Below are 12,966 nucleotides of genomic sequence, written 5' to 3' on the forward strand. Positions count from 1 at the left end.
CCGTGTACGTGGAAATCAAATCTGTTGAATCCGTCTGACGTGAAGTACAACAGCCCCTCTCCTGTCATTGCTGCTGGGTGTCCCAAGTGATGAAAAGGGGCGCATTTATCATTTCCCTTAAAAGCAAGACAACTTTCGCCACATATAAAAAGATTGGAGTGTTAAAATCATTTCCTTTTTCTTATTCTCAATTACAAGTGAAAGAAAATTACAATGCCACTAATCTTGAACTTATACAAATTGGGAACTGATCCAATGAAAATTTTAATAAAAATAACACAAATGTACTCTAAAGCTTTCTTAGGCCTGAAATTTATCTAGGAATTCAGGATGACGCTAATAACATCCTTAACAGAGATTCTGCGTGCAACTTTTGTCTGTGGCACGACTATTCTATTCTACCCAAATTTTCGTATAGCCCCTGCAAAACAATTCAGACAAGATCAACTTGTCTCAGTAAATCATTCATGGCTACTCTATAATTTTGATTTTGGGAGTAGTACAATAGGTCATTTTGTTTCTGTCATGTCAATTGAAGTGTCAGGACCTGGATATTGAGACTTGGCTAGCCCACTACCAGACCTGCTGTTTGAAAACTCACCGGAGTCAAACTTTCTTTTACCTTGGCCGAGTTCTAATCCAAGTCCGAGTTTTGCCCTACCAAGTCAACCAAAAACACCTTTGACTCAGCCAAGATAATGAAAAATTAGCGTTGTCGATCACTGACCCGTCCAAGCCGAATCCTTTTTACCAATGTTTAAGAACTCTCCACGTCAATCGCAGACTCGCCCGAGTCGATTCCCTTTTACCTTGGCCGAGTTCTTGTCTGAGTTTTTCCATTTAAGCCAACCAAAACTCTTTTCACTTCCCCGAGTTAATGAGAAATTGACCATGGCAATCATTGATTCGAGCGAGTTGACGGACTTTTACCATGGCTGAGTTTTAAAAAACTGATTTTTATCCGAGTTGTAGATTTTAAACACCAGCCTGACCCACATTGACTAATACAAATGGTAGTGAAGCCATTAAGCTTCTTTAACTAAAATTTCACCCATAAGACAATCTATATTATACAGACTTACCAGTTCCAGCAGTAGAGAGGCTTCTGTTTTCAGCTTCCTGGTTGTCCCTAAGCATTCCATCTTTGAATAAAGGCCTACGGCTAGGATCTATACCGGGCTGTGCACCAGATGTCCCATCCAACCCCCTTTCACGCTTTTCTCGAGCTTGTTCAGCCATGAGTTGCCATTTTGATAGCATGTCATCACCTCCGACAGCAACTCGAGCGCCACATTTGCGGCCGTTGTCCTCATTTTACCATCTTCCTCCTTGTTTGCCTTCATGTGTAGGTTAAAAAGATAAGTAGGAAAATAAAATAAAACAAAAATTTAGAAGTCCTTAAAATCAATTCATTTTCATCAAGGAATACCTAGAGTGCCCTTAAACGACTGTCCTCCTTGTCCTTATCCTTGTCAATATCAACTCCTGTGCTTCCCTCAGCCTGCAATCACCAGTATTTGAAAGAGGTAATTTAGGCTTTTTCTAATACAATACTCTAACTAACACAGAAAGCACCTAACACTGGTCGCTGAGGAATTCCAAAAAAAAAAGGAATATTCCTATCCGAAAAGAAAGGATTAACCAAAAATCAAGAAAAAATAAGTCTCCAACCACACATCTTAGAAAAAGTACATAACTTTCCAGATGATCTCAAAGATGTAAAATGTTACAAAGATTCTACAAAGGTTCTTCCTTGACTTTATAAAAAAAGAATAAATAGCTAAAGGCAAGTGGCCTGAGCCTTCTTCCTCTTCTGGGGTAAAATATCCCATTAGAAATGCTGAGTTCAAAGTAGATGACTTAGTAACTGAGTTCTCCAACTGGAATATAGATGATACAATGAAGATCGATAGACCTAGGTATCCTACTAAGTCTGTTCGAGACAAAAGAGTCAAAAGACCCAGTTGCACCACAAAGTGAGAATTTTTACCTAAAATAACCACTAAGATGCAACCCACTTCGGCTACTGGGGTATACCTTAATCTAGACTGACCCAAGGACCGAGAAAAGATCATAGATGATTGGGCAACATCCAACCGTCTAACTCTCCTGATTTATTCTCACTTAGGAAAACAAGGAGCACACACACACACAAAAGAAAGAAAAAAACCCAAGAGAGCACTGCCAGATCCGCCCATACCCAAAACATGATCAAAAGGCACAGACATGAAGTCTGATTGAAACTGCTGACCAATGCCCTTGAATACTACATTCTTTCCCAATTAGGGCATGAATGATGTCCCCTAAAGGGAGTATCTCAAAGATGTTCTTGGACCATCAAATATTCCCATAGTGCATTTCTAATATTAGGGCCTACCTCCAGTGAGAGTAAGAAATGCAATCCTGAAATTATAAGGGTTATCAGCGTGTCACACTTGAGTTCAGTAGCACTGATGGATAAAGCACCAGGTGGAAGTAGAACGTTAACTTTGTCAGAGGAAATTATAAAGAGAATCTGGTAAGATCACCATCCAGTGTAATTCATATGGACGAGGGTAGGTTTAGAAGATATGTTCGTTTCAATGTACAATGTGCATTCCCTTTCCATCAACTAAAGTCTGTTCATTTCGTCCATCAAGTTTGTGGCTATAGTCCCACCCTGCCTACAAAAATAAAATGGAAAGATTATTGGAATCATAAGATCTAGAAAGGTATCCAAGTGCTCACATGTTCTTTGAAAAATCAGCAGTACCTATATTGGCCAGTTTTGCTCCTACTTTTGTGTTTCTTAACCTTTAGAAGGACTTTTTTGGTTGATTAGTGCATAGTTAGCATTGTTTCACAATGATACTATTGATGAAATTATCAATTTTCTTTTGCTCTTCTCATATACTTGTCTTCTCAGGGAGTTTCTAAGCATTGCATTTCAGTTAAAATGAAAGGTAACATTAAATAATCAATCAGATTCTGACCAACAACAGTTCATTGATTTTTTTGAAAAAAAAAATTACTAATAGCAAACGTTTGGCAAAATTAGGTACCAGTTCAACTGAAAGCAGTTCCTATTTCCATTAAAGATCCTAAAATTGGGGGCTGCTTGATAACATCTGTAAGGTCTAAGTTTTGCTCATAATTTACAATTTCCAAAATCCATAAGCAGTCCTAATCAAATAAAAAGGCAATGCATCTTCAAATATTATGACTGATTCAGATAACATGGGCATAAATTTTATTGAGCTGAACCATTTACACAAGTAACAAAAGCAACACATATATTCTAGAAAATAAGACAGAGAATTTAAATTTGAACTCGAATACAATTGAATGATGCACATTGCTGAAGAAGACTATGATCCTTGCGAGATACCTACTTCATTGAGTTTTTGGAGCTTTTCAGCTTCTTCAGACTGATTTTTTTCCCAATCCTCCTTTGCCTTGTGGTTCATTATCAAAATTTGGCATCTAACATCTGACGTGATAGAAATTCTGTGCCTTGGCTTTTCAATATCAACCCTCTACAAACAATTTCCTCGAATCAGGAAATAACAGATGATAAAACTATGCCACATAATGGGAATAAAGGACATATCTAGGTCTACCTGTTTTGATAGCCGCACCAAATTACTTATCAACCCACGCATTCGCTCCTCTACACACTGAAAATTCCGGTGTGTAAGAATATATTGCTGAATCATTGTTCATCACTATAAAAAAAAGGAGAAACATACAACTAATATCTAACCATAGAAAGGCAACGCTCCACGTCACTACTTGTACTCTTTATACCACATTTGGACACTGTCACAAACACCAGAAATCAACCTATTCAAGCATGACACTGGTTTTCTCTATTTAACATTTGAAAATATTTTAAGAGTTGAAAAGAAGAATTTGCTCAAGGACAAGAGTTTATAACTGATTTCTGCTATTTTCTTCCAAAGAGGGCCTTCCTGCAAAATCATCATTTCTTCTTCATCTTGTACAACCCTTCGTGTTGCCTCCGAATCTCGATTTTCCTCCTTCAGAGCAGACAATAGCTGTTCTTCCTCTTTCTGTTCCGAAAGTTAAATTCCCAGCTCATTATAATTTTGGTAGAGGATGGTAACTTGAGTTGGCCGAGAAGTAAACTTTTTATAAACAAAGAATATTTAATGAAGGACATCAAACAAAAAATACTGTACCCTTAAATTAACACCACTGCCAGCAGTCACATCATTGAGTTGTTCAATGCTTTGATCCAGAAAAGCGCACCCAGAGATCTTTTGCTTTTTACTATGTGGCATCAAATGGAAAAATAAACATAATGATTCGTAAGCATCAAATAAATTTTAATACAAAACAAGAATAAATATTGAATTATTTTAGAGATAACCATCTAAATGAAGCATACTTGAGTGTGAAGTTCACCTTGACAGGGGTGAAGGAATGCCAAGTGCTTCAAGTGGTTTCTTCTGGACAACAGATGGTTTCTTAGGAGTTGTCCTCACATTAGTTCCAGGTCCAACTTGTGTTGCTGCCGATGGCTTCTGAGAGCGCATCTGATTTACACAGTATCAAAGAGATGGCATCAGTTGCAAGCAATCAACAAATGCAATGAATGACGACACATCATAAACATGCTTATTCCATAGAAGAAGAATCTGGCAATGTTTGTGGAACCACAAAAGAAAGTAAAATATGAGGGCCAATCATAAAGGACTGTTTAGTGGTTTAGGAATGTCTCTTTACTTTTTAGGAGGATAAATTATCCATTTGATGGTCTGTTAGTGTTGTATTTTAGTCTTAGCAGTTATAAAGAGGCTTTGTCACTAGTTCCAAGATAGGAGAGTACGGGTTTGTGATGCAAAGGCTTCATTTTGGCCAAGTCCTTTTTCTGTTGAGTGGTATGATAGTGTTTCAAAACGCGAGTGCGGGTCAAAATGCGGCTAAAGAAAATCCTAGTCGACTCGGCATGACGCGGTCATGACTTAGGAGAGTTTTGATTGACTTTGCAGGGCAAAACATGGACTAGGACACGGCCAAGGTAAAAGGGAGTCGACTCAGGAAAGTCCACAACGATGCGGGGCAGTTTTGAACTATGGTATGATGTGTCGGGCCTTATGGTTTACTCCCTATTATTTTATTATTTTGTCTCTTCTCGTATTTTTGTCATATTTGAAATATTACAATCAATGAATAAAATAAGGTATGCCCTACGATGGGGACACATCCTCTCATTCCCATGAACAACTCCCTCCCTCCCTCCCCTTCGTCTTCTTCTTCTTCTTCTTCAATATAGCAAACTACATGGTATCAAAAAAGACTTAGATCTATATTGCCCTAGATTGAATCCCCTTCTCTCTGTCAATCCACATTTACAGAGTTTAAAGAAGCCATCAAAAAGTGAAAACCGGAAATACCCTTCCACCCAAGACCATACAACTAGCCCCATGGCCCCCATCTACTGTATGGCACATCTCATACCAGATCTGAGAATGTGCTCATTGGTGAATCAAGATTGTCCTCAATGAATTTTTAGAGATTTTTATTTCAAATTTTTGAACATATTGAAAGGGTTTTTATAGAGCTTTGAAAATGAATGATCTGAAAGTCAATAGAGCAGATCTGAAATACTTGGATCTAATGTTATGTCTCCATTCTAATTTTTCTGAATGGATTTCTCATGTATTAGCATCGTTTTTATGGTGAAGGATTACATTTTTTGTGGACAACGAAGGAGATTTGGGACACTGTTGTCCAAACATACTCATACAGACATGATATTTTCTAGTCTATCAGCTACATCACAATAAAACAATTCTTGTTTAGGGGGAGACGTCAGTCGGGGACTACTACATGACCCTTAGGAGCAAATGGGAGGAGTTGGAACATTACCAACCCATTGCACTCACTCTTGAAGTCAGACAAGCAGAGAAGAAATTTTGAATTCTTAAAGGGATTAAATTCAGAACCATTAAAAAGGGATTAAATTTGGAATTTGAGATACAGAGTGTTCAAGTACTTAATAAAAAAAAAACACTCTACATCCACTTGAAGTCGTATCGAGTGCGGTACGGCACTCGATATCAAATTGTCTATTATTGCTTGGGCTCATGCAAAGGGGGGATACCCTACTCTGCTGGGGCTATTTTACGCAACTACCGTCATTCGTGAGAAGAAGGCTGTCACAAGAGTCACACCACGCTGGTCTCCACCGCCGGAGAGGTGGCTAAAATTCAACTTTGATGGCAGCTCGCTCAGGAGCCCAGGTAGAGCTGGGGTTGGCGGCATTATTCGTGACCATTGCGGCAATATTATCATGTCATACTCGGGCCCAGCTGGTGTATGCGATGCGAATGAAGCCGAGGTGTCTTCTCTCCTCTTTGGGTTGAGATTGTATGGAAAAAATAACTTGGGACTGCTTATAGTTGAAGGCAACTCCTCTAATACCATCGCATGGGCTAAAAACAAGTGCTGTGGACCTTGGCGTTTGGCAAACAAAATCGGCGAAATACAAGATTTGGCAAGAGTTATCCGCCCACAATTTATCCAAATGTGAAGGTCTGCGAATACCTTGGCCGATGAACTGGCTAAGACGGGTGTGGACCGGATGCCGCCCTTGTCATTGAAGACAGCAGCGCTGGGTAATATCATGGATTAACTTTGTGTATTACAGGATCTGGGACGTTTTTGTTCCGAGACTTATCATGGCGACATGTAAACCGGGGACGACTTGTCCCCTTTGTATGTTTTCCATGATTCTTGAATAAAGTTTCGTTGCCTTTCAAAAAAAAATTACATCAAGGGAGAAGCTAGCAGAAGAGCACATGCAAAGCCTCACAGATGAGGTACTTCACAGCATGAGAAATCGGCCATAATTTCTGAGTCGAGCGTAACTAGCTCTAGTGGCAGCACTTGTAAAGGTGTGGAGTCGAGGAATGGATGCAACCGAGGAGGAGAAGCTGAAATTTAATAATTGTGAGAAGAAATGACACACAAAAGACCTGTTGAGAGGTGAATCCTCATCTACGACAGAGATTCAAGTGACCTAGAGCCCATATTGTTACTATTGAGGGAGAGACTCCTACCAATGATGACCGAGAACCCATAATACATCTTCGCATGCTGCCTTTGGAAATTCTCATGGATCCCAGAATGCCATCCGTTGATGATTTTTGTAAGCAACTTGCTATTCTTGAGATATTGTCGAGCTCCACCGTGGATCCGCCAGGTATTCCTGTTTCTACCCATCATGCTTCATTGTCATCTCCCTCTACCTCCTGAATAATTGATTCAAGAGCTTCCGATCATATGACTGGTAAAGCTAACATTTTTATTTCTTTTCTTTCTTGTCCCAGCAAAGATAAGATAGTTGATGGTTCACCCAATCCATTTCTGGGGAGGGAAACATTAAAGTTTTTCCCTCCTCAACCTCATCATTTTATTTTGCATGTTCCATCCTTCTCCTTACATTTGTTATGTGTTATTGTCTTACCAAAGCACTTAATTGCATTGTTAACCAAAACGGGTCCCCCACATTAGCAATTTTCATTTCGCTACAAATAAAGATCAGGTGTTACTATGACACTCTCGCCTCGGTCATGTTTTGAATTCGAATTTGCACAATTTGTTTCCCATTTCTTTTAATTCCAAAAATGTAATGGCTATCCAATGTGAGAATGTCATGTGTCAGCATGTGAGAATGTCATGTGTCAAACTTCCATTTGCTATTTTTCATTTAAAAAAATAATCTTTATTATCTTAGAATTAATAAAAGTTTGCTTCCATTTCATACAATGCACTCTGATGTATGTGGGTCTACTCCACTTTCTATCAGTTTGTTTCCTTTATTAATGATTTCTCCAAAGCTACATCAATTTATCCTATGAAGACCAGAGATGAGGTTTATAACATCTTTATGATCTTTTATAACATCTTCTCTACTTAGATAATGGTGGTGAGTATAACTCATGTGATCTTTAGAATTAACTAGTGGAGAACAATATTGAGCTTTAAACTTCCATCCCTGCACTCTACAACAAAATGGAGTTGCAATAAGAAAAAATCATCGGGAGGTAACATGACTTATCAGTTATCAATTTCAAACACATTCAATATGGTAAACCATGAATACAATGTCAGTAACCATCAGTCATGCTACCTACAATGTCCCATGATAACTAAAAAAAAATCACGACTCATCAATTTCACAGTTACCGTATTCAGGATAAGTTGTTATCTTTGTCAATGTATACATATAGTTATACCAAAACAAAAATATTAAAATGTATTTTCAATGCTGTGGACATGTATCAGGTTTCTAGGATTTCTCTCTCTAAAAAAATGATACCAACATAAATGTCTAGTAAACAAGGTGCAACTTAGGTAGCATAACTTACTGATTTCAAACACATTTAATGTGGTAATTTTTTTTTGAATGGTATTTAATATGGTAATTTAATTATTATCAATACAGTAGTAGATAGGGAAATGCATAAATGTGTTACAGACATCAACATCAATGTGGAGTAACCATGGTACATTGTATGTAGCATGACTTATCAATTTCAATCACATTCGATATTATGAATGAATACAGTAGTACAAATCGAACCTTATGAATGTATTGTACAAATCAACAAGATTTTGTTCCCAAAATACCTTTTTTTTTTTTTTTGGGAATGGCAGCCCAAAATACCCAGGTTTGATTTTTATTAATATTCTTTACATGGTTTGAACTAGCCAAACTCCCTAATTCTGTCAACAAAGGCTTCCAAAATGCCCAGAATAAAACAACCAAGCTCGGTTATAAGCATCTGAGTGAAGCACGAAAACAATGTTTAAAAAGACAAAAGAATGGAGTGAGGTGTTCAGACCAGACTTCCTCTGAGGCAAGGAGTAAACCTTAAAGACATACAAAGAAAAACAAGGCAGAAAATGGGGTTTCAATTCACGTGCCACTTTTCACAAAGAAAGATGCATTTATTAGCACCATCTAAGTAAGAGGAACCCATAGCAACTCCCACTTTTCGATTTTATTGAACAATTGCAAAGAAATAAAAGTTTTCCTCACATGAACCATGGCCTCTAAAAACAAGAAAGTCTCAATGGGGTTTGAATAAATCCCTCAAAAGATTTTATTTCCCAACACTACTGAACCCTAAATTTTTCAAGATGTCTGTGCCTAACTCAATAAGGCATGTACAGCATTATGGTTCATCCATACGCCTCAAGGTGATTTTCATAGATACTTCCAAGCTCGCGGCTCACACCTTTCAAAGCAACGCATAGAATATCGATGCTACAAGTATACCTGCATCGCAGAGTCCAGTTGTGTTGCCACAAACCCTGAATTCTGGTTTTTTGCCATCAGGCTTGTAGAGGTAGGAAAACCCAATTTAGCTGACTGTTTCCCAATTATTTCATCTTTCAAAAGCGCTGGAGTTGGATTTCCTCGGTCATTGTATACCGTACCAAAAGAAGATGACCTCAGCAGAGGTGACATTTGAGCCATTGAACGTGGAATTTGAGACTGGTTTGTAGGGGATTCGTGGCCTTTTTATATTGGCTTGACGAGATAAAATGATGCTGTGAAAAAACTCGGGCTTCCTTAGCTTGATTTGTTTCCTGATATTAAAGAAGAGAATTGCTAGTTTTTAAAAGGTACTTTGTTCACTAAAGTACATAATTAGAATTAGAGATATTATTTACTTGCCTGTAATCTTTCAGCTGTCATTCTAAGCAAATGTTCTCCAACAATATTTTTCATTACTCTTAAAAAATCCTCTCTGTTGACTTCATTTCTCTAGTGATAAAAATGATGACAGTGCACACTCAGGATAATAAACGGAACAAAATCGACTTTAGAAAGCAAATAACCAGTTCATTTCAGAACAATAAATGACAACTATATGTTAAAGACCTACCCTCAATAGACCAAAGACGGTATCAAGTTGCAACTGTTTATCCTTATCTAGCTGAGGACGTAAGATTGGGATCAACAACTGAAATGAAACAACAGGAACTGATTTATTCTGGTTCATTGGGTCCTTTGCTTCATCCACTTCAAATGAATGTTGGTCCTGTAGGTCCAAATGGGGTTGTTCTTCTCCTTGGAGGATGAGATTTTCCTCTTGACTGGAGGTTTTCCATTGTCCACAAATCTCATTCGATGTTGGGTTTCTTTCCAGGGACAATCCTGCTATGGAGACAGCAAAACAAGTGTATCATATAATAAAGAAGAATTAGTACCACCAATGCATCACAACTATGTGACAATTATCTTCGATAACTTGAATTTATTGTGATAATATCACGATTTATAGCCAAAATGACAATATCTCAATACTTGTTAAAGTACAGAAAATGAGAGAATTGATGGCGACGAAGATAATTTAGTTTAATGCAATGCCAAGGTTCATCTTGATTTTACCGAGCCATTCGACCATTCTATCGTTTTGATGTGCGTTCACGAAAAATTGTACTTCTTTCCAACTTTGATCACGACGGATTTTGAAAGTAGGGTTTGAAAGATCACAATCATTATTCGATAAAAATAATAGTATAATGCTAATTGTGTTCTACAAAATTGTGCCCCACAGTGGAATAAATTATATTTTAAATAATTGGGCCTTGAAGACAAGATTGTTCTTAAAGGGGAAGGAATGATACGTGCATGTTTTTGTCTTGGTTTTAAATTTCCACTGAAACTGACTCGAAACAACCAAAATGTTTCTGTTTTCATTACCACCGAAACCGAAAGGGCCGAAATGCATAAACCAAAAATTACAAGTGTAATAGTAGTATAATATATCAGTATGTATTACATAATTATATTTATATGAATTGCATGCAAATTGTGGTACATGATATGTACAAAATTATCAGTCATGTGCAACAGTGCATGTCAACAGGTGTTCGATGTTTTTAAACCACTCTGGATGGTTGTTTTGATTATGCAGTGGTTTCTAAGTGTGTATTTGTCCTTATTCCAACATTTCCTAAAGTTTCATCATTAAATTCTATCATTTGCATATGTTTCCTTGATTTTACAGGATTCCAACCGAAACCGAAACATTTCCGTTTCCATGGTGACCAAAATTTAAAACCTTAGTTTTTATAAGAGGATGTATCAGAAGATCATAGTCGTATGTGTAAAATATTATGCATGAGTAAATAATCCTTGTATAAATTATAGGTATTGTTAAATAATCCTTTTATAAATTGTAGGTAATGTGGTCCATTCGAAAGTTGTTATCATGTGGTCATGGTTATGTAATGTAGGCCCTGTTCGTTTGAGATTATGACAACTGATGGTGAGCCCCCTACCCACTTATTGGACTCAAAATGAATGTAATTTAAGTCCAATAATCTGTTTGGGGGCTCACCATCGGTTGTCATAATCTCAAACAAACAGGGGCCTTAGGGTTGTAGTTTTTAGTACTTGATTATGTGTCCTATGTAGTTGTGTTGATACATAAGCCACATGTTAGGGTTATGGGTAGCAAGTTTTTCTTTGCTTCGAATCATGGTTGATCCTCATTCGAGAACAACAAAAACTAGAGCAAACATGTAATAGGGAATTCTTGTGTCTCTCACTTTATTTTTCCGTTTGCTTCGAATCATGGTTGATCTTTATTTCTCGGGTTTTCTACAATAAGTCTACATAAACCCAAAATAAAGAAAGATGAAGAATTGAAGATAGAGAAATATACATGTATATAATCAAATTTTGAAAGAGAAAACATGGAGAGAATTGAGAAACAAATTTTTATTTACAGAATGAGATGACTGAGAAATAGAAGCATCACCTCCTTCTATGTCTCTATTTAAGGCGGCCGTGAATGCCTCCACATCCGCCCCATAGTAGTTTCTTTCCTCCTGCAAATTTATAGAGGAAACAAAACGAAAATAGTAGAGAGGGAACGGTACAACGGGGCATTAGTGGTGGAGGGCAAGTGAGATCATGACCGTTGATCTTGTGAGGCGACTATAAAAATCAAAGGTATAGATTTTCTTAGAAGAACCTTGCACAAGGCTTCATAGATTACTTCTTTGATTTGTCATTTAGTTGTAAGTGGGCCTACATAGATTGCTTCTGGTTGGTTTGGGTAGTGCATGCTGTCTGCTCAATATGTACACTATAAGAGTAATACGTCGAGAATGTGAGACAACCAATTACACTAAAAGCTTAAGCTTGTTAGAGACTTAGAGATAGTGTCATTTAATCATTTATACTTCAATGCTCCCCTTCATGTGTGGGCCCTCCTTTTTAGGTACGCCGTACACGTGAATTTTTAATATTAAGGAGTTGTTGGGTGTTGATTCCGGGACATGCTGTGTGAAACAACTAATTATTCCAAAATCGTAAGTTGTCTTTTGGGTTGGCCCCTCTATTTTTGGGTTGGCCATTTAAGACTTTTATGGACTTGTATAGTACATGTTTTGGCTTTTGTAAAATTGGATTGTAGAGAATGTTTGATCATAGAGAAAATCAATCCAGATCGGCTCGTATACGGTTTTTAGGTGCCACATTATCAAAAAACTTTGTTTGGTTGCCAATATAGCAGTGAAATCCTGGAAGAATATCAAGGGTGTCACCTGGTTGTCTCTTTCTTGTTTGGTGATGAGGCATGGCATGTGAAGAAAAGGTGATTATTTTGCTTGGATTTTCCTGGGAATGGTATTCTTTTGGTTCTTTCTATCTTTTCTTCTCTCTCTCCTCTCTATATTGGTAATGACACCCCCGACCACTTACCACTGCTATATAAGCTTGACAACCAAACACTACTGACCACTATTCTCCAAGATAAATACACGGGTTGTCTCCCCTAGTACAACATGGGCACATTGCAAGGTGTAGGATAATCTATCACCGTAACAAATAGAGCCTATTGTCCATTGCCCCATTGTCATCGTATGACTTTAAACCTCTGACGAAACATAATGAAAAAATAATTTAAGATGTATTCAAGCCATTGATTTTTT

At 37.5% G+C, this 12,966-nt stretch overlaps 1 pseudogene across 1 annotated transcript; it reads right to left on the reverse strand.

Moving 5' to 3' along the window:
- Positions 1–302: 302 nt before the first annotated feature.
- On the reverse strand, positions 303–11,877 carry LOC143864902 (transcription initiation factor TFIID subunit 4b-like; annotated as a pseudogene). Its single transcript, XR_013241375.1, has 13 exons — positions 11,790–11,877; positions 9,906–10,177; positions 9,691–9,784; positions 9,293–9,534; positions 4,408–4,538; positions 4,182–4,272; positions 3,917–4,052; positions 3,743–3,798; positions 3,600–3,656; positions 3,372–3,515; positions 1,430–1,501; positions 1,083–1,337; positions 303–421 (listed from the first exon to the last, which is right to left on the reverse strand). The product of XR_013241375.1 is annotated as a transcription initiation factor TFIID subunit 4b-like (transcript).
- Between the last annotated feature and the right edge of the window lie 1,089 nt (positions 11,878–12,966).

The sequence above is a fragment of the Tasmannia lanceolata genome, unplaced genomic scaffold (assembly GCF_043159265.1).
Source record: "Tasmannia lanceolata isolate RefF3 unplaced genomic scaffold, GAP_Taslan_0.1 ptg000054l, whole genome shotgun sequence".
NCBI classification, from domain to species: Eukaryota; Viridiplantae; Streptophyta; class Magnoliopsida; order Canellales; family Winteraceae; genus Tasmannia; species Tasmannia lanceolata.